We start from the raw sequence: 23,490 nt of genomic DNA, 5'->3' as shown, positions 1-23,490 counted from the left end.
CAATACTGGATAGACAATGATATTGGACTGACCATCCCGAAGATTGAAAGCTCTTGGATTGACTTTTTCTGTACGTGGTTGATCTGGATTTGATTATCTCGAATGCCCTTGTTATGAAGGTGTGTTATCTAAGACATTCATTTCTAACATCGTTAAAAATCACACAACACCAGGTTATAGTCCAACAAGTTTAATGGGAAGCGCTGGCTTTCGGAGCGCTGCTCCTCCATCATTTCTAACATCAACTGGGTATGTCTCTTAACTTTTTGAAAAAGACCATTTTCAAAAGAAGAGGGCAATGGTCAGACTAGCAACACGTTGCACTAGTGAAGAGTGTATGCTCCTCACATGGAGTAATTGAGTCTACAACACTTTGAGATTACAGCCAATGGATGTGAATTTTTTTTCAAACAGAAACTGCCATGAAAAAGCATGATTTTACTCTCTCTCTCTCTCTCTCTGAAGGCCCTCCAATTAAAATGTCAGTGTTGAAAGCACACTGGAAGACCTCATCTCCGCAGGTAGAGTGTTCTTAACAGAAATGTCTGAACCGTTGACTCCAGAAAAAGACACTCCACCCAGCCATAACTGATCCGGAGGGTGGGGAAGCTCCAGTACGAACAACTTGTGTGGAAAGTGACTCCAGCTACAGACCTGCACTTGGACAATCTGCATCGTTAAATTATGGATCTCGTTGACTTGTTTCTGACACTGAGCCACATCCAGTCTGATAGATATTCCTGGCGCTCAGAGCTCCCTTTTAAATCCAAACTCTGTGACGATCAGTGAAGAAATGGGATAAGGAGAAAGAAACCACCCATTTCTCCTAACTGGATAGGAGCATATAAATAATTGGGTGTTAGGCAATTGAGTGTTGACTGATCTACATTCTAACTGCCTTCACTTTTTACTTCCTTGTCGAGCAAGATCTATCTACTTCAGTATTAACATGATAGTGTAAAGCGGTTTTGGGAGAGATTTATACCTTCCTAACTCTGTATGAAGTGAGGGTGCAAATTACTGCAGATGCTGGAATCCATGCTGAAAACAACAAATGCTGGAGATCACGGCGAGTCAGGCAGTGTCCATGGAGAGAGAACAAGCTAACGTTTCGAGTCTGGATGACTCTTCATCAGAGTTTGGTTCTCACGTGATATTCCCCCTTCCCTTGTTCTAGACTCTAACCAGAAGAAAAGATTTCTCTCCAAAATTCTCGTCTAATCCTTTCAAAATCCATAAACTTTAATCAAACTCCACCCCCCTCCCACTTAAGTTTCTACATTGCAGGGAATGTGGCAGTAGTTTATGTAATCTGCCTCGTTATCTAATCCTTAGATCTTTGTGACATTCCAATCAACATGCACTGCGTTCCTTCAAGTAGGCAACAGCAGAGTCACAGAATCATAGAATCCCTACAGTGTGGAAACAGGCCATTTGGCCCAACAATTCCACACCAACTCTCTGAAAAGTAACCCACCCAGACCCGTTCCTCCTACCCTATTACTCTACATTTACCCCTGATGAATGCACCTAACCCACACATCCCTGTATACCATGGAGCAATTTAGCATGGCAAGTCCACCTAATCTACACATCCCTTAACACTCTGGGCAATTTAGCATGGCCAATTCACCTGGCCTACACATCTGTGGACTGTGGGAGGAAACTGGAGCACACAAAGGAAACCCACGCAGACACGGGGACAATGTGCAAACTCCATGCAGTTTACGTTATTAATAGAGTTATCGAGTACAAAGGGTTTCAATAAAATTCACATCACCCAGTCCTTCTCCAACAGAAATTCCCACCAGGCATCACAGTTGCTTTATTAAATACTACTGTAAAAGAACAAGCTGAGGGCTGAAGGTAGTTTTCTCTCTCCATTTACAATGAAAACAATCTAAGATGGAGAAACTCTCAATCAACTGCATATCCATCAAGACATTTCCCAATGGGTTTACCAACATGGGTCGATCCCAGTGTGAGCCGGATCAATTCGATCAGTTAAGGCTTTTTTTCGAATTCGTTCAGGAGATGAGGGCGCCTCTGATGAGGCCAGCGTTTATTGCCCAACCTAGAGTCAACCATATTGCTGTGGGTCTGGGGTCACATGTAGGTCAGACCTGAAGGACATTAGTGAACCAGGTGGGGTTTTCCCCAACAATTGATAATGGATGCATGGTCATCGTTCGACTCTTAATTCCAGATTTTATTTTGTTTTGAATTCAAACTTCACCATCTGCCGTGACTGAATCTGAACCCGGTTCCCCAGAACATGAGCTGGTAGTGTTTCAGCCAGATTATTGTATCGAGTTTTTGGGCTTGGACAGAAGTTAGCGAGTGGAGAGTTGCTGTATTGGCGAAAGGATGTGGAGCTTCAATTATTTTGAGAGGTGAAAGAACTGGGACTGTTTCCCTTGGCACAGAGAAGCTTAAAGGAAGATTTTAATACAGTGTTCAATGTCATGCATGGTCATTTAAAAAAAAACTGTTTTTGGGTGTGAAGTAATCAGAAGGTTTGAGATAAACGTGTTTCAGAATAAAAAAAAACACGGATGAGATCAGTTTATTTCATTGCTGCAAGTTATGGTGATCTGCCTGAAAGGATGTTAGTGACAGGCTCATAATGACTTGCAATGAGAATGGAATCTGTGCTTGAAACGGAGAAAGTGTGTGGAGAAATCACTAGATTCTTTCAAGATGCTAACACAGACATAACGGGCTGCATGGCCTCTTTGTTGCATCATTTTATCATTTGATGTTTCGATTTGGGGGGAAATGATTCACCACACCCACAGACTCCTGTGACTTAAAGTTGCAGCCACATGTGCAACTTGAATTGAACTTGGAAATCGAGCTTGCCTTGCAGCCAAGTGCACTGGAGTAGGTAACACATTGAAATATGTTAAGAATATTATGGCTATATCACCCAGGTACAAATGCAACACACTTAAAGAGGCAATTGTTATAATAATTGTATGGTGTACCTAACTGAGGTTAAATTTTCTTTGACGGTCTCTCAACACGGTTCCATCAGGCAACAGAAACAAAATAGATTATTGTCTGCCCTCTGTATAAACAGAGTGCTGTAACTTTTCGCTGTGCCTGAAGATACTGTCCTCCAAATGACCTGATCTCTATCAAAACTCATAACTTTCTCATTGATGAATTATGAGGACTGTGCAGCTCATAGGAAACTTTGCAACTTCTGACAGACTAATATGCAAGGTTTTAATCAAACAGATATGTTTTCATGACTCTTGTGTTAATTATAATTTTACAAAATGTGGAAATGATTAACTCGGAGATGGCAGAGTGGTGATGGTGATCCTGTGCTGGTAGTTAATCAGAGAATCCCTTCAGTATGGAAGCAGGTCAGAGTCCACACTGCTCTTCTGACCAGCATTCCACACAGACCCAACCCCCAACCCTATCCCTGTAACCCTGCACTTCCCATGGCTAACCCAGCTAGCCTACACATCCCTGGTTGAGATGCTCTTCGGGGTGGGGGATTGTGGACTCGATGGGCTGAATGGCCTGCCACGCTGTATGATTCTGTACAAGACGAATTGACAACAGTAACTGTTGGGGCCTGCACCCAGCCGTATCCATCCTGGACATTAATTTGTTTCCTTTTAGCAAATTGTGTGCAGTTATTTCCTCTTGTAATATTACCAGCCCTCATTGTTCAAACTGCACTCACAAACAACTTTAACGCTGCGGTTGATTTGTTTTGCTTTCAAAGTAGGAAACGTAATGACAGGGAAATTCTTGCTAGTGATCAAATTATTTTCTTTAATTAAAACAGGGCAAGTTAGCGTGAAAACTGGGCTTCCTTTCCAGATGCTGCAGGAAAGAGGCAAGGTTTATAATACCTTCGGATTTCTCTTGCGACCTGAAGCTGCCCAGACATAGAACGTGAAATGGATTCACTCCAACTTGACCATGCGGGGCCATTATTTGCAACGTTCCCACATTCCTCCAGACCAGGCTGGGCCTTCTATCTGCCTCACCAGAATGATTTTGTCCCCGCATGTCAAGTGCCATTCCGCTCTGTTTATTGCTGCCGACAACCCCTGTGGGCAGTGATGTAGCTGTCCAATGTGACAACCAAGGTGAATGGAAGTGATAGACACCCCTCATTGTAACACCCTCTTGGCCGGTTGCAACAAACACTTTGTTTCTTTTGGCGCACAGCTTACCAGCTTTAAAGTAAACTTAGACAACCCAACAGTCATAGAGTTGTACAGCACAGAAAGCAGATTGCCCTCAGTCCAACTCGTCTATTCCAACCAGGTGTCCTAAATTAATCATAAAATCATAGAACCATAAAATCCCATACAGGGTGGAAACAGGCTATTTGGCCCAACAATCCCACACCGACCCACTGAAGAGTATCCCAATCAAACTCATTCCCCTACCCTATCACTCTACATTTTCCCTCATGCACCTAACCTACACACCCCTGAACACTTTGGGCAATTTAGCATGGTCATTTCATCTAACCCGCACATCTTTGGACTGTGTGTAGTCCCATTTGCCAGTATTTGGCCCATCTCCCTCTAAATCCTTCCTATTCATGTACCCATCCAGATACCTTTTAGATGTTGCAATTGTACCAGCCTCCACCACTTCCTCTGGCAGCTCATTCCATACACGTACAACCCTCTGTGTGAAAAAGTTACCCCTTCTATATCTTTCCGATCTCACCTTAAACCTATGCCCTCTTGTTTTGGACTTCCTAACCTTGGGAAAAAGCCCTTGTCTAATTACCCTACTCCTACCCCTCATAATTTTGTAAACCTCTATAAGGTCACCCCTCAGCTTCCGACACTCCAGGGAAAATAGCCCCAGCCTATTCAGCCTCTCCCTATAGCTCAAACCCTCTAATTCTGGCAACATCCTTGTAAATCTTTTCTGGAGCCCTTTTAAAAGTGAAAATGGGTTTCTCGGGCGAGGTGCTTTATCGTCGAACTAACCAGAGAAGTGGGCATAAACATGTGTAATAAGCTTACAAAGAAGGGGAATGGTGTGCCAGGTATAGATAGCAAGGTAAAGTTTTGAACTGAGAGTCCCCACAGTATGGAAACAGGCCATTCAGTCCAACAGGTCCACCCTGACCCTCCAATGAGTAACCCACCCAGACTCATTCCCCTACTGTATTCTACATTTACCTCTGACTAATGCACCTAACCTAGACATCCTTAAATACTATAGGTGAGTTAACGTGGCCAATTTACCTAACCTAAGGTAAGGCGTTTCAACTGATATTTCTTGTGTATCGAGTGATTGATTAAAAGTTTCCTGTTATTTGTTTAGTTGAATAAGACCATAGAGAAGTATGAGAAATTATTTAACTCATAAATTTGTATAAATTAATTAACTAAGCAGAGATGGCTGGGCAGGTGGTGTGCTGTTGCTGTATGATGTGGGAGCTGGCTGATCCCATTGTGAACGGCAGTGACCACATCTGCAGCAAGTGTTGGTTGCTGGAAGAGCTCCGGCTCAGAGTTGATGATCTGGAATCTGAGCTTCAAACACTGCGGCACATCCGGGAGGGGGAGAGTTACCTGGACGCTTTGTTTCAGGAGGCAGTCACACCTGGGAGATTAAGTAATTCACATTCAGTTAGTGATCAGGGACAACACTGTGTGATTGCAAGTGAGGCAGGTAGGGGGATTCTGAGTTCAGGAGTGGAGGAGCCTCAGCCCTTGACCTTGTCCAACAGGTATGAGGTACTTGCTCCCTATATGGATGAGGAAAAAGGCAGGATGAGCCAACTGACCAAGGCACCATGGAGCAGAAGGCCATTCAAGAGGGGGGAAGCAAAAAGACAAGTCATAGTTATAGGCGATTCTATAATTAGGGGTCAGATAGTATCCCATGCAAGCCGGATCAGGAGTCCCACATGGTGTGTTACCTGCCAGGGTACAGGACATCTCCGACCGGTTTGGAAGGATATCGGAGCGGGAGGGAGAGGATCCAATTGTTGTGGTCCACGTTGGCACGAACAACATACGCAAAGGTAGGGTGGAGGACCTGTTTGGGAAGTACGAAGCACAGGTCCTTAAGGGTCACAATCTCTGGTTTACTGTCCGAGTGCTAAATGGCATAGGGAAAAGAAAATTAAGGAGGTAAACACGTGGCTAAGAGATTGGTGTGGGAAAGAGGGATTCCATTTCGTGGGACATTGGCATCAGTTTTGGAACCGGAGAGATCTGTACCGATGGGACGGTCTCCATCTGAACCGACCTGGAACCAGTGTTCCAGTGAAAAGGATAAATAGGGTGGTCACTGGGACTTTAAACTTGTGAGTCGGGGTGGAAGGGAAAAGGAAAGCAACAGGGATTATGGAGTCAAGTAGATAAGCAGCAGGTTAGCGTGTGTGCAGGGTTTTATGTTCAAGGCAGACTAGGAATGAAGCAAAAAGCAAAGTTAACTTAGGATATACTGCTAGAGACATTGGAAAACATGAGGATAAGAAAATTAGCATTAAGGCGCTTTACCTGAATGTGCGTAGTTTTCATAACAAAGTCGATGAATTAACAGGAGAAATCATTGTGAATGATTATGATGTGGTAGGCATCACAGAGACATGGTTGCAGGGGGTTCAGGACCGGCAGTTAAACACCCAAAGATTTACAACTTATCGAAAAGACAGGGAGGTGGGCAGAGAGGACGGGGTTGCCTTGTTAATTAAGAATGAAATTAAATCTATGGCTCTGAACGACATAGGGTCAGATGATGTGGGATAGATAAAGGGGTAGATAAAGGGGGCGCAGTGGTAGTCTGGCGCACTGACCTCTACACCGCTGAAGCCAAACGCCAACTCGAAGACACCACTTCCTACCGCCCCCTTGACCATGACCCCACCCCCCATCACCAAACCATCATCTCCCAGACCATACAGAACCGCATCACCTCAGGAGATCTCCCACCCACAGCTTCCAACCTCATAGTCCAGGAACCCCGCACTGCCCGGTTCTACCTCCTTCCCAAGATCCACAAGCCTGACCACCCTGGCCGACCCATTGTCTCAGCATGCTCCTGCCCCACTGAACTCATCTCTACCTACCTCAACACTGTCCTATCGCCCCCCCCCCCCCCCCCCCGAGTCCAGGAACTCCCCACAAACATTCGAGACACCACCCACGCCCTCCACCTCCTCCAAGACTTCCGTTTCCCCAGCCCCCAACGCCTCATCTTCACCATGGATATCCAATCCCTCTACACCTCCATCCGCCATTACCAGGGCCTCCAAGCCCTCCGTTTTTTCCTCTCCCGATGTCCCCAACAGTACCCTTCCACCGACACTCTCATTCGTTTGGCCGAACTGGTCCTCATCCTTAACAATTTCTCCTTCGAATCCTCCCACTTCCTCCAGACCAAAGGGGTAGCCATGGGCACCCGTATGGGCCCCAGCTATGCCTGTCTCTTTGTTGGTTAAGTAGAACAGTTGATCTTCCGTAATTATACCAGCACCACTCCCCACCTCTTCCTCTGCTACATTGATGACTGCATTGGCGCCATCTCGTGCTCCCGCGAGGAGGTTGAGCAATTCATCAACTTCACCAACACATTCCACCCTGACCTTAAATTTACCTGGACCATCTCTGACACCTCCCTCCCCTTCCTGGACCTCTCCATCTCCATTAATGACGACCGACTTGACACTGACATTTTTTACAAACCCACCGACTCCCACATCTACCTGGATTACACCTCTTCCCACCCTACCTCCTGCAAAAATGCCATCCCATATTCCCAATTCCTCCGCCTCCGCCGTACCTGCTCCCAGGAGGACCAGTTCCACCACAGAACACACCAGACGGCCTCCTTCTTTAGAGACCGCAATTTCCCTTCCCACGTGGTTATAGATGCCCTCCAACGCATCTCATCGACATCCCGCACCTCCACCCTCAGACCCCACCCCTCCAACCGTAACAAGGACAGAACGCCCCTGGTGCTCACCTTCCACCCTACCAACCTTCGCATAAACCAAATCATCCGCCGACATTTCCGCCACCTCCAAAAAGACCCCACCACCAGGGATATATTTCCCTCCCCATCCCTTTCTGCCTTCCGCAAAGACCGTTCCCTCCATGACTATCTGGTCCCACCCTCCCATCCTGGCACCTTCCCCTGCCACTGCAGGAACTGCAAAACCTGCGCCCACACCTCCTCCCTCACCTCCATCCAAGGCCCCAAACGAGCCTTCCACATCCATCAAAGTTTTACCTGCACATCCACTAATATCATTTATTGCATCCGTTGCTCCCGATGCGGTCTCCTCTACATTGGGGAGACTGGGCGCCTCCTAGCAGAGCGCTTTAGGGAACATCTCCGGGACACCCGCACCAATCAACCACAACGCCCCGTGGCCCAACATTTCAACTCCCCCTCCCACTCTGCCAAGGACATGGAGGTCCTGGGCCTCCTTCACCGCCGCTCCCTCACCACCAGACGCCTGGAGGAAGAACGCCTCATCTTCTGCCTCGGAACACTTCAACCCCAGGGCATCAATGTGGACTTCAACAGTTTCCTCATTTCCCCTTCCCCCACCTCACCCTAGTTCCAAACTTCCAGCTCAGCACTGTCCCCATGACTTGTCCTACCTGCCTATCTCCTTTTCCACCTATCCACTCCACCCTCTCCTCCCTCACCTATCACCTTCATCCCCTCCCCCACTCATCTATTGTACTCTATGCTACTTTCTCCCCACCCCCACCCTCCTCTAGCTTATCTCTCCACCCTTCAGGCTCTCTGCCTTTATTCCTGATGAAGGGCTTTTGCCCGAAACGTTGATTTTGCTGCTCCTTGGATGCTGCCTGAACTGCTTTGCTCTTCCAGCACCACTGATCCAGAATCTGGTTTCCAGCATCTGCAGTCATTGTTTTTACCTCGTTGATTTTAACCCTACTGCGAATCCTCTTGCAAGGATGCCTGCCTTGAAGAAGTTTTCCTCCTCTCTCTACAAGAATCTCAGGGAGTCCCTCTCCCACTGCAACTCCCAGGTCATTTCCTCAGCCCTGAAGCTCTTCAACCATGTCCTGAAACAGATTCCCTACCACAGCCACATTTGCTTCCTCAGTACCTGCCTCCGTAACCAACTCATCCCACACGGACTCCGGACCACCTTTAAACCAGCAGAGTTCGGACCCAAACAGGACAAACAGTACAGACTACAGATTCAAAAACACCAGCAACAGTTCTCCTTCAAGATCCTCCGCTCCACGCTTGCAGCAATGCGCCGGTACCTAACCTCTCTACAGTCAGCCCTGCCTCAGCTGAGGGCCACACTCTCTCAGAATTGCAAAGGACCCACTCTGTACTACATCCTCAGGAGAATTCATACTCTCAACAAACAGTATTTCAATTCCATCTCAAACATCAAAAACTGTAAGTACAACAAACTTTTATCTACCCACCTCCATAACCAGTGCTCCTCAAACATTCCAGAAGATTCCCCCGGCCTCTGGAACTACTTGGACTCCATTAGCCATGCGGCTGGTGCAGCTGCCATCCCCACGCTGATTGATGATGTCACTTCTGCCCCATCATGGCCACTCCCACAACCACTTCCATCCCTCACAATTCCTCATACATCACACGTGACATCACTTCCGCCCCTCACATCATCACTGATGTCACACGCTCAGTGATTTCCACCACCCCTACTGCCGTGATCACCACCACTTCCGCCCCAACCAGCGCCACTCACCTGCATTCTGCTGACATGCCCCCCACAGACCCCACTGTCACTATCCCCACCCCCCAGAACCCCGAGGGGAACACTACCCCTGCTCATGACTCCACCCCCATTCCCCCCACCAACACACCCACTCCAGTTACAGGTTCCACCCCCACTCCCAGCTCTACACCCACACCAGATCCCAGCTCCCAGCCCTGCCGAGTTTTCACCATCCCTCCAGACCTCCCCCTCACTGAGGACGAACGATCAGTCCTCAGCAAAGGACTCACCTTCATCCCCCTCCGTCCACGCATCAATGAATTTAATACACGCCGTGACATCGAACAATTCTTCCGTTGCCTCCGCCTCCGAGCTTACTTTCACAATCAGGACTCCCGCCCACCTTCCGAGGACCCCTTCGCCCACCTCCAACACACTGCATCCACCTGGACACCCCGCGCTGGCCTATTACCTGCCCTCGACCTCTTCATTTCCAACTGCCGCCGGGACATTAACCGCCTCAACATGTCTATCCTCCTCCCCCACTCTAACCTCTCACCCTCACAACGCGCAGCCCTCCAATCCCTCTGCTCCAATCCCAACCTCACCATCAAGCCAGCGGATAAAGGGGGCGCAGTGGTAGTCTGGCGCACTGACCTCTATACCGCTGAAGCCAAACGCCAACTCGAGGACACCTCTTCCTACTGCCCCTTCGACCATGACCCCACCCCCCATCACCAAACCATCTCCCAGACCATACAGACCCTCATCACCTCAGGAGACCTCCCACCCACAGCTTCCAATCTCATAGTCTGGGAACCCCGCACTGCCCGGTTCTACCTCCTTCCCAAGATCCACAAGCCTGACCACCCTGGCCGACCCATTGTCTCAGCATGCTCCTGCCCCACTGAACTCATCTCTACCTACCTCGACACTGTCCTATCACACCTAGTCCAGGAACTCCCCACAAACATTCGAGACACTACCCACGCCCTCCACCTCCTCCAAGACTTCCGTTTCCCCAGCACCCAACGCCTCATCTTCACCATGGGTATCCAATCCCTCTACACCTCCATCCACCATGACCAGGGCCTCCATGCCCTCCATTTTTTCCTCTCCACACATCCCCAACAGTACCCTTCCACCGACACTCTCATTTGTTTGGCTGAACTGGTCCTCACCCTCAACAATTTCTCCTTCGAATCCTTCCACTTCCTCCAGACCAAAGGGGTAGCCATGGGCACACGTATGGGCCCCAGCTATGCCTGTCTCTTTGTTGGCTACGTAGAGCAGTTGATCTTCCATAATTACAACGGCACCACTCCCCACCTCTTCCTCCGCTACATTGATGACTGCATTGGCGCCACCTCGTGCACCCGCGAGGAGGTTGAGCAATTCATCAACTTCACCAACACATTCCATCCCTGACCTTAAATTTACCTGGACCATATCTGACACCTCCCTCCCCTTCCTGGACCTCTCCATCTCCATTAATGACGACCGACTTGACACTGACATTTTCTACAAACCCACCGACTCCCACAGCTACCTGGATTACACTTCTTCCCACCCTATCTCTTACAAAAATGCCATTCCTTATTCACAATTCCTTTGCCTCTGCCATAACTGCTCCCAGGAGGACCAGTTCCACCACAGAACACACCAGATAGCCTCTTTCTTTAGAGACCACAATTTCCCTTCCCACGTGGTTAAAGATGCCCTCCAACGCATCTCGTCCACATCCCGGACCTCCGTCCTCAGACCCCACCCCTCCAACCGTAACAAGGACAGAACGCCCCTGGTGCTCACCTTCGACCCTACCAGCCTTCGCATAAACCAAATCATCTGCCGACATTTCCGCCACCTCCAAACAGACCCCACCACCAGGGATATATTTCCCTCCCCACCCCTTTCCGCCTTCCGCAAAGACCGTTCCCTCCGTGACTATCTGGTCAGGTCCACACCCCCCTACAACCCACCCTCCCATCCTGGCACCTTCCCCTGCCACTGCAGGAACTGCAAAACCTGCGCCCACACCTCCTCCCTCACCTCCATCCAAGGCCCTAAAGGAGCCTTCCACATCCATCAAAGTTTTACCTGCACATCCACTAATATCATTTATTGCATCCATTGCTCCCGATGTGGTCTCCTCTACATTGGGGAGACTTTTCACCTCCGAGCAGAGCACTTTAGGGAACATCTCCGGGACACCCGCACCAATGAACCACACCGCCCCGTGGCCCAACATTTCAACTCCCCCTCCCACTCTGCCGAGGACATGGAGGTCCTGGGCCTCCTTCACCACCGCTCCCTCACCAGACGCCTGGAGGAAGAACACCTCATCTTCCTCCTCGGAGCACTTCAACCCCAGGGCATCAATGTGGACTTCAACAGTTTCCTCATTTCCCCTTCCCCCACACCTAGTTCCAAACTTTCAGCTCAGCACTGTCCCCATGACTTGTCCTACCTGCCTATCTTCTTTTCCACCTATCCACTCCACCCTCCTCCCTGACCTATCACCTTTATCCCCTCCCCCACTCACCTATTGTACTCTATGCTACTTTCTCCCCACCCCCACCCTCCTCTAGCTTATCTCTCCACCCTTCAGGCTCACTGCCTTTATTCCTGATGAAGGGCTTTTGCCCGAAACGTCGATTTTACTGCTCCTCGGATGCCGCCTGAACTTCTGTGCTCTTCCAGCACCACTAATCCAAAAAAGACAGTAGAGCAACAATGACAGGAGTTTCTGGATGTAATTGAGGAAACAGCACAGAAAGAAAGATTGTCGGGGTGGGGGGGTGGGGGGAGGTGGGTGGAATTAGACCGCCATGGCTGACAAAGGAAGTCAGGAAATATATTAAAAAAAGAGAGAGCCTATAAAGTGGCCAGAGGATTGGGAAGGTTACAAAAACAAACAGAAGGTAACAGAGAGAGAGAGATAAAGAAGGAGAGGATCAAATATGAAGGTAGTCTATCCAGTAATATTAGAAATGACAGTAAAAGTTTCTTTCAATACATAAGAAACAAACGAGAGGCCAAAATAGAAATTGGGCCGTTCCAAATTGATGCAGGAAAGCTAATGCTGGGAGATAAGGGAATAGCTGGAGAACTGAATAAGTACTTTGTGGCAGTCTTCACAGTGGAAGACATGAGTAATATCCCAACAATTAAGGAGAGTCAAGGGGCAGAGTTAAGTATGGTCGCCATTACAATAAAAAAGTGCTAGAAAAGCTAAAAGGTCTAAAAATTGATAAATCTCCTGGCCCTGATGGGTTACATCCTAGAGTTCTGAGAGAGGTGGCTGAGGAAATAGTGGAGGCGTTGGTTGTGATCTTTCAAAAGTCACTGGAGTCAGGGAAAGTCCCGGATGATTGGAAGATTGCTGTTGTAAACCCCTTCTTCAAGAAAGGATCAAGACAAAAGATGGAAAATTATAGGCCGATTAGCCTAACCTCGGTTGTTGGTAAAATTCTAGAATCCATCGTTAAGAATGAAATTTCTAAATTCTTGGAAGTGCAGGGTTAGATTAGAACAAATCAGCATGGATTTAGTAAGGGGAGGTCATGCCTAACAAACTTGTTCTAACTCTTTGAAAGGTAACAAGTAGATTAGACCAGGGAAACCCAGTGGATGTCATCTATCCAGACTTCCAAAAGGCCTTTGATATGGTGCCTCACGGGAGACTGCTGAGTAAAGTGAGGGCCCATGGTGTTCGAGGTGAGCTACTGGCACGGATTGAGGATTGGCTGTCTGACAGGAGGCAGAGAGTTGGGATTAAAGGTTCTATTTCGGAATGGCAGCCAGTGACAAGTGGTGTCCCGCAGGGTTCAGTGTTGGGCCGCAGCTGTTCATGTTTTATATTAATGATCTGGATGAAGGGACTGGGGGCATTCTGGTGAAGTTCACCGATGATATGAAGTTAGGCGGACAGGCAGGTAGTTCTGAGGAGGTGGGGAGGCTGCAGAAAGATTTCGACAGTTTAGGAGAGTAGTCCAGAAATGGCTGATGAAATTCAACATGAGCAAATGCAAGGTCTCTCACTTTGGAAAAAGAATATAGGCATGGACTATTTTCTAAACAGTGAGAAAATTCATAAAGCCAAAGTACAAAGGGATCTGGGAATGCTAGACCAGGATTCTCTAAAGGTTGACTTGCACGTTGAGTCCATGGTTAAGAAAGCAAATGTAATGTTGTCATTTATCACAAGAGGGTTGGAATATAAAAGCAGCGATGTGCTACTGAGACTTTATAAAGCTCTGGTTAGGCCCCATTTGGAATACTGTGTCCAAGTTTGGGCCCCACACCTCAGGAAGGACATACTGGCACTGGAGCGTGTCCAGCGGAGATTCACATGGATGATCCCTGGAATAGTAGGCCTAACATACGATGAACTGCTGAGTATCCTGGGATTGTATCCCCGAGAGTTTAGAAGGTTAAGGGGAGATCTCATAGAAACTTACAAGATAATGCATGACTTAGAAAGGGTGGACGCTGGGAAGTTGTTTCTGTTAGGCAGGGTGACTAGGACCTGTGCGCACTGCCTTAGAATTAGAGGGAGTCAATTTAGAACAGAAATGAGGAGACATTTCTTCAGCCAGAGAGTGGCGGGCCTGTGGAATTTGTTGCCACAGAGCGCAGTGAGGCTGGGACATTAAATGTTTTAAAGGCAGAGATTGATAAATTCTTAATCTCACAGGGAATTAAGAGCTACGGAGAGAGTGAGTTGAAATGCCCATCAGCCATGATTGAATAGTGCAGTGGACTCGATGGGCCGAATGACCTTACTTCCACTCTTATGGTCTAACCTGCACATCTTTAGACTGTGGGAGGAAACCAGAGCATCCAGAGGAAACCCACACAGACACGGGCAGAATGTGCAAACTCCACACAAACAGTTGCCCGAGGCTGGAATCCAACCCAGGTCCCTGGCACAGTAAGGCAGCAGTGCTAACCACTGAGCCACCATGCCACCCATGTTATGCGGAGAGATCAGACAGACTGATCTGTCCAGAGTTGAAGAGATTGAGAGGGGTCATGATTGAGATGTATAAGATGATGAGGGGCATAGATAAGGTGGACAGATGGAGCTATGAATGACCGGGGGCGGAGGAGAGGGGGGGGGGGGGGGGGGTGCATAGATTGAAGGTAAGGGGCAGGACGTTTGGAGGAATGTGAGGACAATCTTTTTCACCCAGAGGGTGGTGGGAATCTGGAACTCACTCTCTACAAGGAGTGAGTAAGGAGTAACACTGACAAAGTATTTGGATGTGATACCAAGGCTGTGGGCCAAGTTCTAGAAAATGGGATTAGAACAGCAGATGGTAGATTTGGACTAACGCAGACCCATTGCGCTGAAGAGCCTTTTTCTGTGCTATCAATCTCTATGACTCTATTGCCATGAAAAATGCCCTCTGAATATCTACTCCAGACCGAAAATAATGAGGACCTCTCATTCTGCCGGGGATGTCTGCCCCTGTAAGTAATGTTATTGTCAGGACCGCCTTGACATTTCAAGCTCTCTTTTTCTCTCACAAATGCACAACACAGATGTTCCCAGTATCTGTTTTTGTTGGAACTTGACACCCTATGTCAACAAACTGGGCTGGACAATCAAGATAACAACAGTTCATCATATTTACAGACATGGGAAGGAGTTACAAGTGACCGTAACATCTGGGAATATATTCTATATATACATAGAATGTGATATATTTAGTTCTGGTTCCAATTTAACAATCACGGGTTGAGTTGACTTCACAATGAGTCTCTAAGTTAGCTCTAGTTTACCAGAAGTATATTACTTCAGTGCCAGCTGATTCTGGGAGAGATGCACTCATCTTGGCCTGTGTGGAAATCATCTTCAGTTTTACTGTGAAATCACGTGATGCCAACTGTCTGCGAGGCTGAGCTGAAATGCTGGGTGTATATTGGCTGGTTGCAATATTTTTCCTCTTTTTCAGTTCTGGGAAAGTGAGGTCAGTGCTTACTGCCTGTCCCAGACGGTCCTGGAGAGGATTTGATTTGATTTGATTATTGTCACACGTACCGAGATACAGTGAAAAGTGTTGTTCTGCGTCCTACCCAGACCTTACATAAGTACATCAGGGTGCTAGAATAGAATGCAGCATATAGCGCCACGGCCACAGCGAAGGTTCAGAGAAGGATCAACTTAATACGTGAGAGGTCCTGTCAAAAGCCTGATAACAGCGGGGAAGAAGCTGTTCTTGAATCTGTTGGTACATGTTTAAAGCTTGCGTATCGTCTGCCTGATAGAAGAGGGTGGGAGAGAGTATAACCAGGGTGGGAGGGGTCTTTGATGATGCTGGCTGCTTTCCCAAGGTAATGGGAAGTGTAGATGGAGTCTATGGATGGAAGGCTGGTTTTTAAGATGGACTGGGCTCTGTTCACAACTCAACATGTTTTCAAACCTTCTGGATGGTGGTAAGCACCCCTGAAGGCACTTAATGTACAGGACAGACCTGGTAATGATGGCAGGTTTCCTTCCCTGATGGACTTGGTGCACAAGATGTGTTTGAATGATAAAAGGATTAATCATTATTATTAACGAGACAAGGTTTGTTTCACTGGAATGAAGTTAAACCCTACCGTCCGACCCTCCCACCCCTCCTCTGGCTCATGGTTTAGCACAGGACACGATGGGTTTCAGTCACCTGCAATGCTCGAGTCTTCCTTCAGTTACTGGAGAAGGACCTGCATTTGTGTAGCACCCACTGAGAGCTGCCAGCCCAATCCCGAGGTGGACTGTTATTCTGAGCTCAGCAGCAGCACCCCCCGGAATGGCGGTGGCCGTCTGCAGCGTTGCACATACCCACAGCCTTGGGAGGGGGAGGGGGGAGGGGGGAAGGGGGGGCGAGCGAGCCTAGCGTAGACATCCCATGGGTTTCTGATTAGGGTGCAGCCCACTGATGGGCTCCTGGCTTCGATACCGAGTGCCAACGTCTGAAAATTCTTGAGCAAACCAAATCCCAATGATCATGCTTTTGCCACCACCCATCCACCCCTCTCCCAAACTTTGTGATGTTGGGTTAATCCCTGGCTGAAATGACCATGCAGGGGGCCTCAGTTGGCAGTGGGGAAGGGGGACCCCATCTGTGACTGAACGGAAATGCACCATCATCCTGCCTGATTAAACATTTCTCTGCCACGCAAGAGATTCTGCACTCTCTTTGTGAGCAAGTGACTTGCTATTCACCAGGATGACTGCATCCCAGAATTTGGCATTCCAGGGTGAAGGGGGGGGGAGTTAATTAGCTCCAGATAACAACGATCTCTGACTCAGGATTAGCAGTCAATTCAGCATCAAATAGCATCCTACAATATTGGTCATGCTAACCAAACTAGTCAAACACTGTACCTAGAATGAGCTGATTGAGGAAAGCCCGGACTGGGCCAGTATCCTCTGGATAGAAGAGTCAGAGATGACTGAATTGAAACATATACGATTCTGAAGGGGACTTGACGTGGAAACCATGTTTGGCTTTGTGGGAGAATCTCAAACTCGGATTGCTGTTTAAAAATCAAGAAGCGTCCATTTTAAAACAGAGATAAGGAAACGTGTTTTTTCCTCCCGGAGGACTGAGAGCCGTAAAGTCATACAGCGTGGAAACAGACCCTTCGGTCCAACTAGTCTGTGCCGACCAGAAATCCCAAACTAAATTAGTCCAGTTGGCCGCACTTAGCCCATATCCCTCCAAACATTTCCTGTTCATGTCCTTATCCAAATGTCTTTTAAATGCTGTAACTGTAGCCGCATCCATCACTTCCTCTGGCAATTCATTCCATATATGAACCAATCTCTGTGTAAAAACGTTGCCCCTCAGGTCCTTTTTAAATCTTTCTCCTCTCACCCTTAAAAATATGCCCCCTAGTTTTGAACTCCCCCACCCTAGGGAAAAGACTCTTGTCATTCATCTTATCTATGTCCCACTTGGTTTTATAAACCAATAAGGTCACCCCTCAGCTTCCTACACTCCAGCCTTTCCCATCTATTTTTATATCTCAAACCCTCCAATCCAAGCAACATCCTGGTAAACCTTTTCCGAACTCGCTCCAGTTTAACAATATCCTTCCTCTAACAGGGCGACCAGAACTGGACACAATACCGCAGGAGAGGCTTCACCAGCATCTTGTACAAGCTCAGCATGATGTCCCAACAAACCGTCCCCTCAATGTCAGCAAAATGCAAGAGCTGGTCATTGACTTCAGGAACCAAGGAGGAGGGCACACCCCTGTCTAGGTCAACAGTGCTGAGGTGGAGATGGTCAAAAGCGTCAAGTTCCTGGGAGAGACGATCACCGACAATCTGTCCTGAACCACTCACATTGGTGAAACGGGGTCAAGAAAGCACAACGACGTCTCTATTTCCTCATGAGACTAAGGAAATTTGGCATGCCCATGAGAACCCTCACCAACCTTTACAGGTGCACATTAGAAAGCATTCTATCTGGATGCATCATGACTTGCGAAAGCAACTCATCTGCCCAGGACTAGAGAGTTGTGAACACAGCCCAGTCCATCACACAAGCCAACCTTCCATCCAGTGACTCCATCCACATTTCATTTTATCACGGAAAGGCAGTCAATATCATAAGAGACCCTACCCACCCACCCCTCCCGTTATAATCTCTTCCAACTTCTTCCGTCAGGCAGAAAATATAAAAGCTTAAACACACGTACTAACAGATTCAAGAACAGCTTCTTCCCCAGCTGTTATTAGACTTCTGAATGGACCTCTCAAATTTCACATTTGCTGTTGCTCTCACTGTTTGTGCACCTTCTCTGCAGCTGTAACATTGTATTCCTCGCTCTGTGCTATCACCTTTGTATGGTATGATCTGTCTGTACTGTGTGCAAAACAAAACGTTTCACTGCACCTGGGCACATGTATCAATAATTAATCAAATCAAAATCAAATCAACTCCAGAGGTCTGAGCAACAAAGACAAACATGCTAAATGTCTTCTTCACCATCTTGTCTACCTGTGATGCAAATTTCAAAGAATTACATTCCTCAAACTCCTGGGTCTCTGTTCTATCACACTGCCCAGGGCCCTATTATTCCTTGTATAAGTCGTCGTTTGTTTTACTGAAATTCAATGACCTCACATGGCACGGTGGCACAGTGGTTAGCACTGCTGCCTCACAGCGCCAGAGACCTGGATTCGATTCCAGCCTCGGGCGACTGTCTGTGTGGAGTTTGCACGTTCTCCCCGTGTCTGCGTGAGTTTCTTCCGGGTGCTCCGGTTTCCTCCCACAGTCCAAAGATGTGCAGGGTCAGGTGAATTGGCCATGCTAAATTGCCTGTAGTGTTAGGTAAGGGGTAAATGTAGGTGCATAGGTGGGTTGCGCTTTGGCGGGGCGGTGTGGACTTGTTGGGCCGAAGGGCCTGTTTCCACACTGTAAGTAATCTAATCTAAACTCCATCTGCCATTTCTCAGTCCATTGACCCAATTGATCTTTGGAATTCCCTACCTTAAAAGGCAGTGGATGTTGAATCCCTAAATTTAGATTCTTGATGCCCAAGGGTATGAAAGATCTTTCAGTGAAATGCAGGAATGGGGAGTTCAGGTTGAAATCAGATCAGCCCTGGTCTTATTGAATGAGGAAGGTGTCTTAACATGGAAACTTGAAACACTGATCGAAGAGAAATGAATTCTGGTCACAGGATTTCATCCCAAGGGCCGAGTGGTCGATTCTTGCTTGTATGTAGCATCTTCCAAAAGCTGCTGTTGAGGTTCACCACACAACAGAAAGGGGCAACTTCCTGTCTTGGTTGGTCAATGGGCAGGTAGAACTTACTCTACAAACTGCCCCTGAATACGGAGTGCCATCAACTGCTCTCACATCATCATCATCATCATCAGCTTCCATCATGAACTAACAGGCAGTCCGCTCCCCTTGATGTGAGGGCACAGGCAGGGGAATAGCTATTAGCCCAACCTTTCCTCAGCAACACTGTGCTATCTGGTTCCACAGCAAACCAAAGGGTGGCAACCAGTCAATGAGGCTTTGCCCACTGCTGACATGGTTCACCACTCCAGGTCCCACCCTCCGATGTCTGGGGATGGGCCGGGCCGGAGGTGCTGAATGGGTCAGACACACAGTTGAATTCCATTCAAGGGCAGGTCTCAGAGTACAGAGTCTACACACTGTGCGTAAGCACACAGAGACGGCACAATCACAACCACTGCACTGACCGACTGACTTCTGTCTTCTCTGCAGATTCAGAGCTGTCAGATCCGAGGGAAAATCTGATGGTGGGAGCACTGCCATTCAATTGGAGAGGTGCCAGATAGACGATGTCGGAAATGGCTTACGACCAGAATCCCCTTCACTGATCAGGTACACTGGAAAATGTCTGAGTAGGAAGGCAGCCGTAACCTTTGAAGAGCCGTCTACAATCCCACATCCTGGCCAGTGAGTTCACCAAGGGAGGAGGTGTTGCCATGTCACTGAATGAACTAAGTACTTGTGGTCTCCATCTCTTGCTGCTATCATGCCCAAGGTGGTCAACAGCTCACCGCCCTCACCAGGAGAGGTCCTGATGGAAGCGAGACAGTCCCCTGGAGTGCTGAGGTGAACATGAACTCATTTCTGATGAAGGGCTCCGGCCCGAACATTCGATTTCCCTGGTCATCGGATGCTGCCTGACCTGCTGTGCGCTTCCAGCAACACACTCTGAACATGGATTGAGATGACCTGAGAGGGCAAAGGTCAGATATTGGCAGTGACACCTCACTGGATAGTGGCACTTGGTAGTCTATCGCCAGTGTGCGTGGATGCCAGGCTTGAAGAATTCTGGGATTTTCCTGCTGTTGACTTCAGTCACTGCGATAAGAATCGAACATGCCATCGACTGAATGCTGCTGTTCATTCAGTCCATCTGTCCTGACAGTCTCAAACAGTGGTCATTATAGTCTTTTCTCACTGGGTTTCTGAGAGAGTGGGGATGTGCGGGCAGTTGGGGTTTTTACGCTGGGCTGCCAATGATCTCCATCCACCCCTCCCTTCCTTCAGTCCCTGCCACCACGGGTGGGTTTCATGGTCAGGAATCAGGTCCGACTCCCGGCTAAAATCCAGCCCCAACCCCCACTCACCCGTCACCTCCTTCGCTCACTGGCCCGGATTGTAATCCCTTCTCCGCTGGTAATTCACCATCTCTGAAATGCTCTACGACCTGTTGCCTGTTAAAATGCAGGTTGCCGTTGTCCCGTGAGAAAGCATGTGGTTGGAACAGAAGAACCAACCTTGGGAAGTTCAGATGCTCATGAGGAGAGAATGAGGAGCCCCGGCCTGTGCTCTCTGGAGTTTAGAACAATGAGGCGCGATCTCGTTGGAGTGCAGAAATACCAATCCCATGGAGGTGTGCAGGATTAATGGCGTGAGTATAATGGGAGATTGGAATCACTCTCACAACGAAGGCCATGCATTTTTTAGAATGAGTGCAGGCCAACTTCCTTCAGCCCCACCAGCAGAGGGCTAGGCCAGTGTTGGGAATGAACTAACAACTTGGCAGGAAAGGAATGTTTTGCGAATAGCAACTGCTGAGTTTGGTATGAGGTTTGGCAAGGGGTAAGTGGAAATAGGAAATCTAGATTTTTAACTGGAATGAGGCAGATAGAGCTGTTAGGAGAAATGAAGTGAGAGTGGGGAACTGAGCTATAGGGGGGTGGTGTGAGGTAACTACATGGGGACTTGGAACAGCACGATGCCATACAGCATTCCTCTGGAAGCCAAAAGGCTCAAATTGTGCAGTCAGGCCACAAAGATCAGTCACGTGAGGTAAAAGACAGCATCGAGCTAAAAGAAAAAACCTTACGACATGAAAAGGCAAAATATTCAAGCTGTGGGACAGCGATAATGACCGACAAAGGCGTAAACAAGGAGCCCCAGAAATAACTCGCAAAGCACGTCAGTTGTTTTTAAGAATACAATGTTTTCTGCAACTGGATTTGAAAGAGAGCAGGGGTGAAGAATGTGGGTCAGTTCAAAGTCACATTCCATAGAGTAAGCAACAAGAAGACTTGGCCCATTAAATGTACACTCACTAAATGTTGGTCTGTTATGGAGAGACTGAGGGCAAATTGCCAATGGACCAGAGAACCTCAAACTTAGTCAAAGGGAAAATCTTAATTAAACTGTAATGAAGAAAATATTGAGAGTTGGGATTACTTCAAAATCCACCCCCCCACCCTCAACAGAGATTATGGAAAGGAGGAAGTGAGGAACTAAGGGATGCATTCCTCATGATCTTCCAAGTGATCTCTTGCTTGGGGAGTGCTTTATGTTTGGATCTGGAATTTTCCATTGATGCTCCGTTATTTAACATTGTCTGATGTATCCTCAGAGTCATTTGGCTGAAAGGTAGATGTGCTTGCTCCCAGGTCTGCTGTGGTGCAGGAAAACCCTAGGCTTGTTCAACAAAAGGGAGAAAAGCCAGATGGTGGTGCAGGGAGTCTGGGGTCAGCTTGATGGGAGGAGGAAGGGGTCAGAGTGAGGTCATGAGTCGGGGTGTTGGGAAGGGGTCAGGGTGATGTATGGGGAAGGTCATGGGTCAGGTCAGGGTGATATGTGAGAGAGGTCATGGATCAGGATGATGTGATGGGGAGGTCTTGGGTCAGGGCAAGGTCACGGGTCAAGGTGCTATGTGGAAGAGGTCATGGATGTTAGAGAGGTCATGGGTCAGGGTGTTACGAGAGAAGGTCATGGGTCAGGGTGTTACGAGAGAAGGTCATGGGTCAGGGTGATATGAGAGGTCATGGGTCAGGGTGTTATGAGAGAAGATTATCCACTGCAACCAAAACGTCACCACTGCTCCCTCAGGCTGCAAGCCTGTTACTGGTAATGGGAGAGTCCCATGTAGTATCCCAGAGGCACTGCACCTCCACAACTTTTTGGTTTCACAGGGCTGTGCAACATCAAGGGCCGAAGGGCCTGTACTGCGCTGTAATGTTCTATGTTCTATGTTTACAGGATGCAAAGGAGCCCTGGCAACAATGGCTGTGACGCCATTGCTGGAGATCGTAACCTCACTCATGCGCCCCACCCCCCCACACACACTTTCAATCCCTGCACTAAATGGCTGGGCCTTGTCTTGCACCCACATGGTTCAAGGTGCCTCAACGTGGAGGCACTCTCTTCCCTCCCCTTGCAGCTTCAGCAGCAGCCATCTCTAACGGTGGCCAGGATTGGGTCAGCAGCTCTGACCATAGACTGCCTTAGCCATGTTCCATCGGCCTGTCGAGTCAACACAGCCTCACAGAATAGTACTCAACATACCACCACTTCGGTGCCAATCAATTTTTAAGTTCTTTCCTCACTAGGATTGGGAAGATGAAAATCATCAGAATCATAAATGGGATCACGCAGAAGCTGTTGTGCCCACCTAGCCTGCTTGCCCACTCAGTAAATCATAGCTGGTCTGATTGTGGACTTAACTCCACTTTCATGTCACACTGTACCCCTCACCCCTTCCATAACTCCTGTCTCTGTTTTTCTTTTTATTTGTTTATGGGATGTGAGCATCACTGTTGAGGGTTCCCCTTATTACCTCTCCCTGAATGTCCAGAGGACAGTCAAACGTCAGCCACATCACTGTGGGTCTGGAGTCACATGTAGGCCAGACCCAGGAGGATGGTAGTTTCCTTCCCTAAAGGACATTAGTGAACGAGATAGGTTTTTCTGACAATCGACAACAGTTTCATGGTCATCAGTAGACTCCTAATTCCAGATTTTTATTGGATTCAGGTTCCACCATCTGCCATGATGGGTTTCGAACTC

This window comes from Chiloscyllium plagiosum, unplaced genomic scaffold (assembly GCF_037043375.1).
Source record: "Chiloscyllium plagiosum isolate Xiang-an unplaced genomic scaffold, Cpla_swu_hap1 HiC_scaffold_12, whole genome shotgun sequence".
Classification (NCBI taxonomy): Eukaryota; Metazoa; Chordata; class Chondrichthyes; order Orectolobiformes; family Hemiscylliidae; genus Chiloscyllium; species Chiloscyllium plagiosum.
This window is presented reverse-complemented; position numbering follows the sequence as displayed.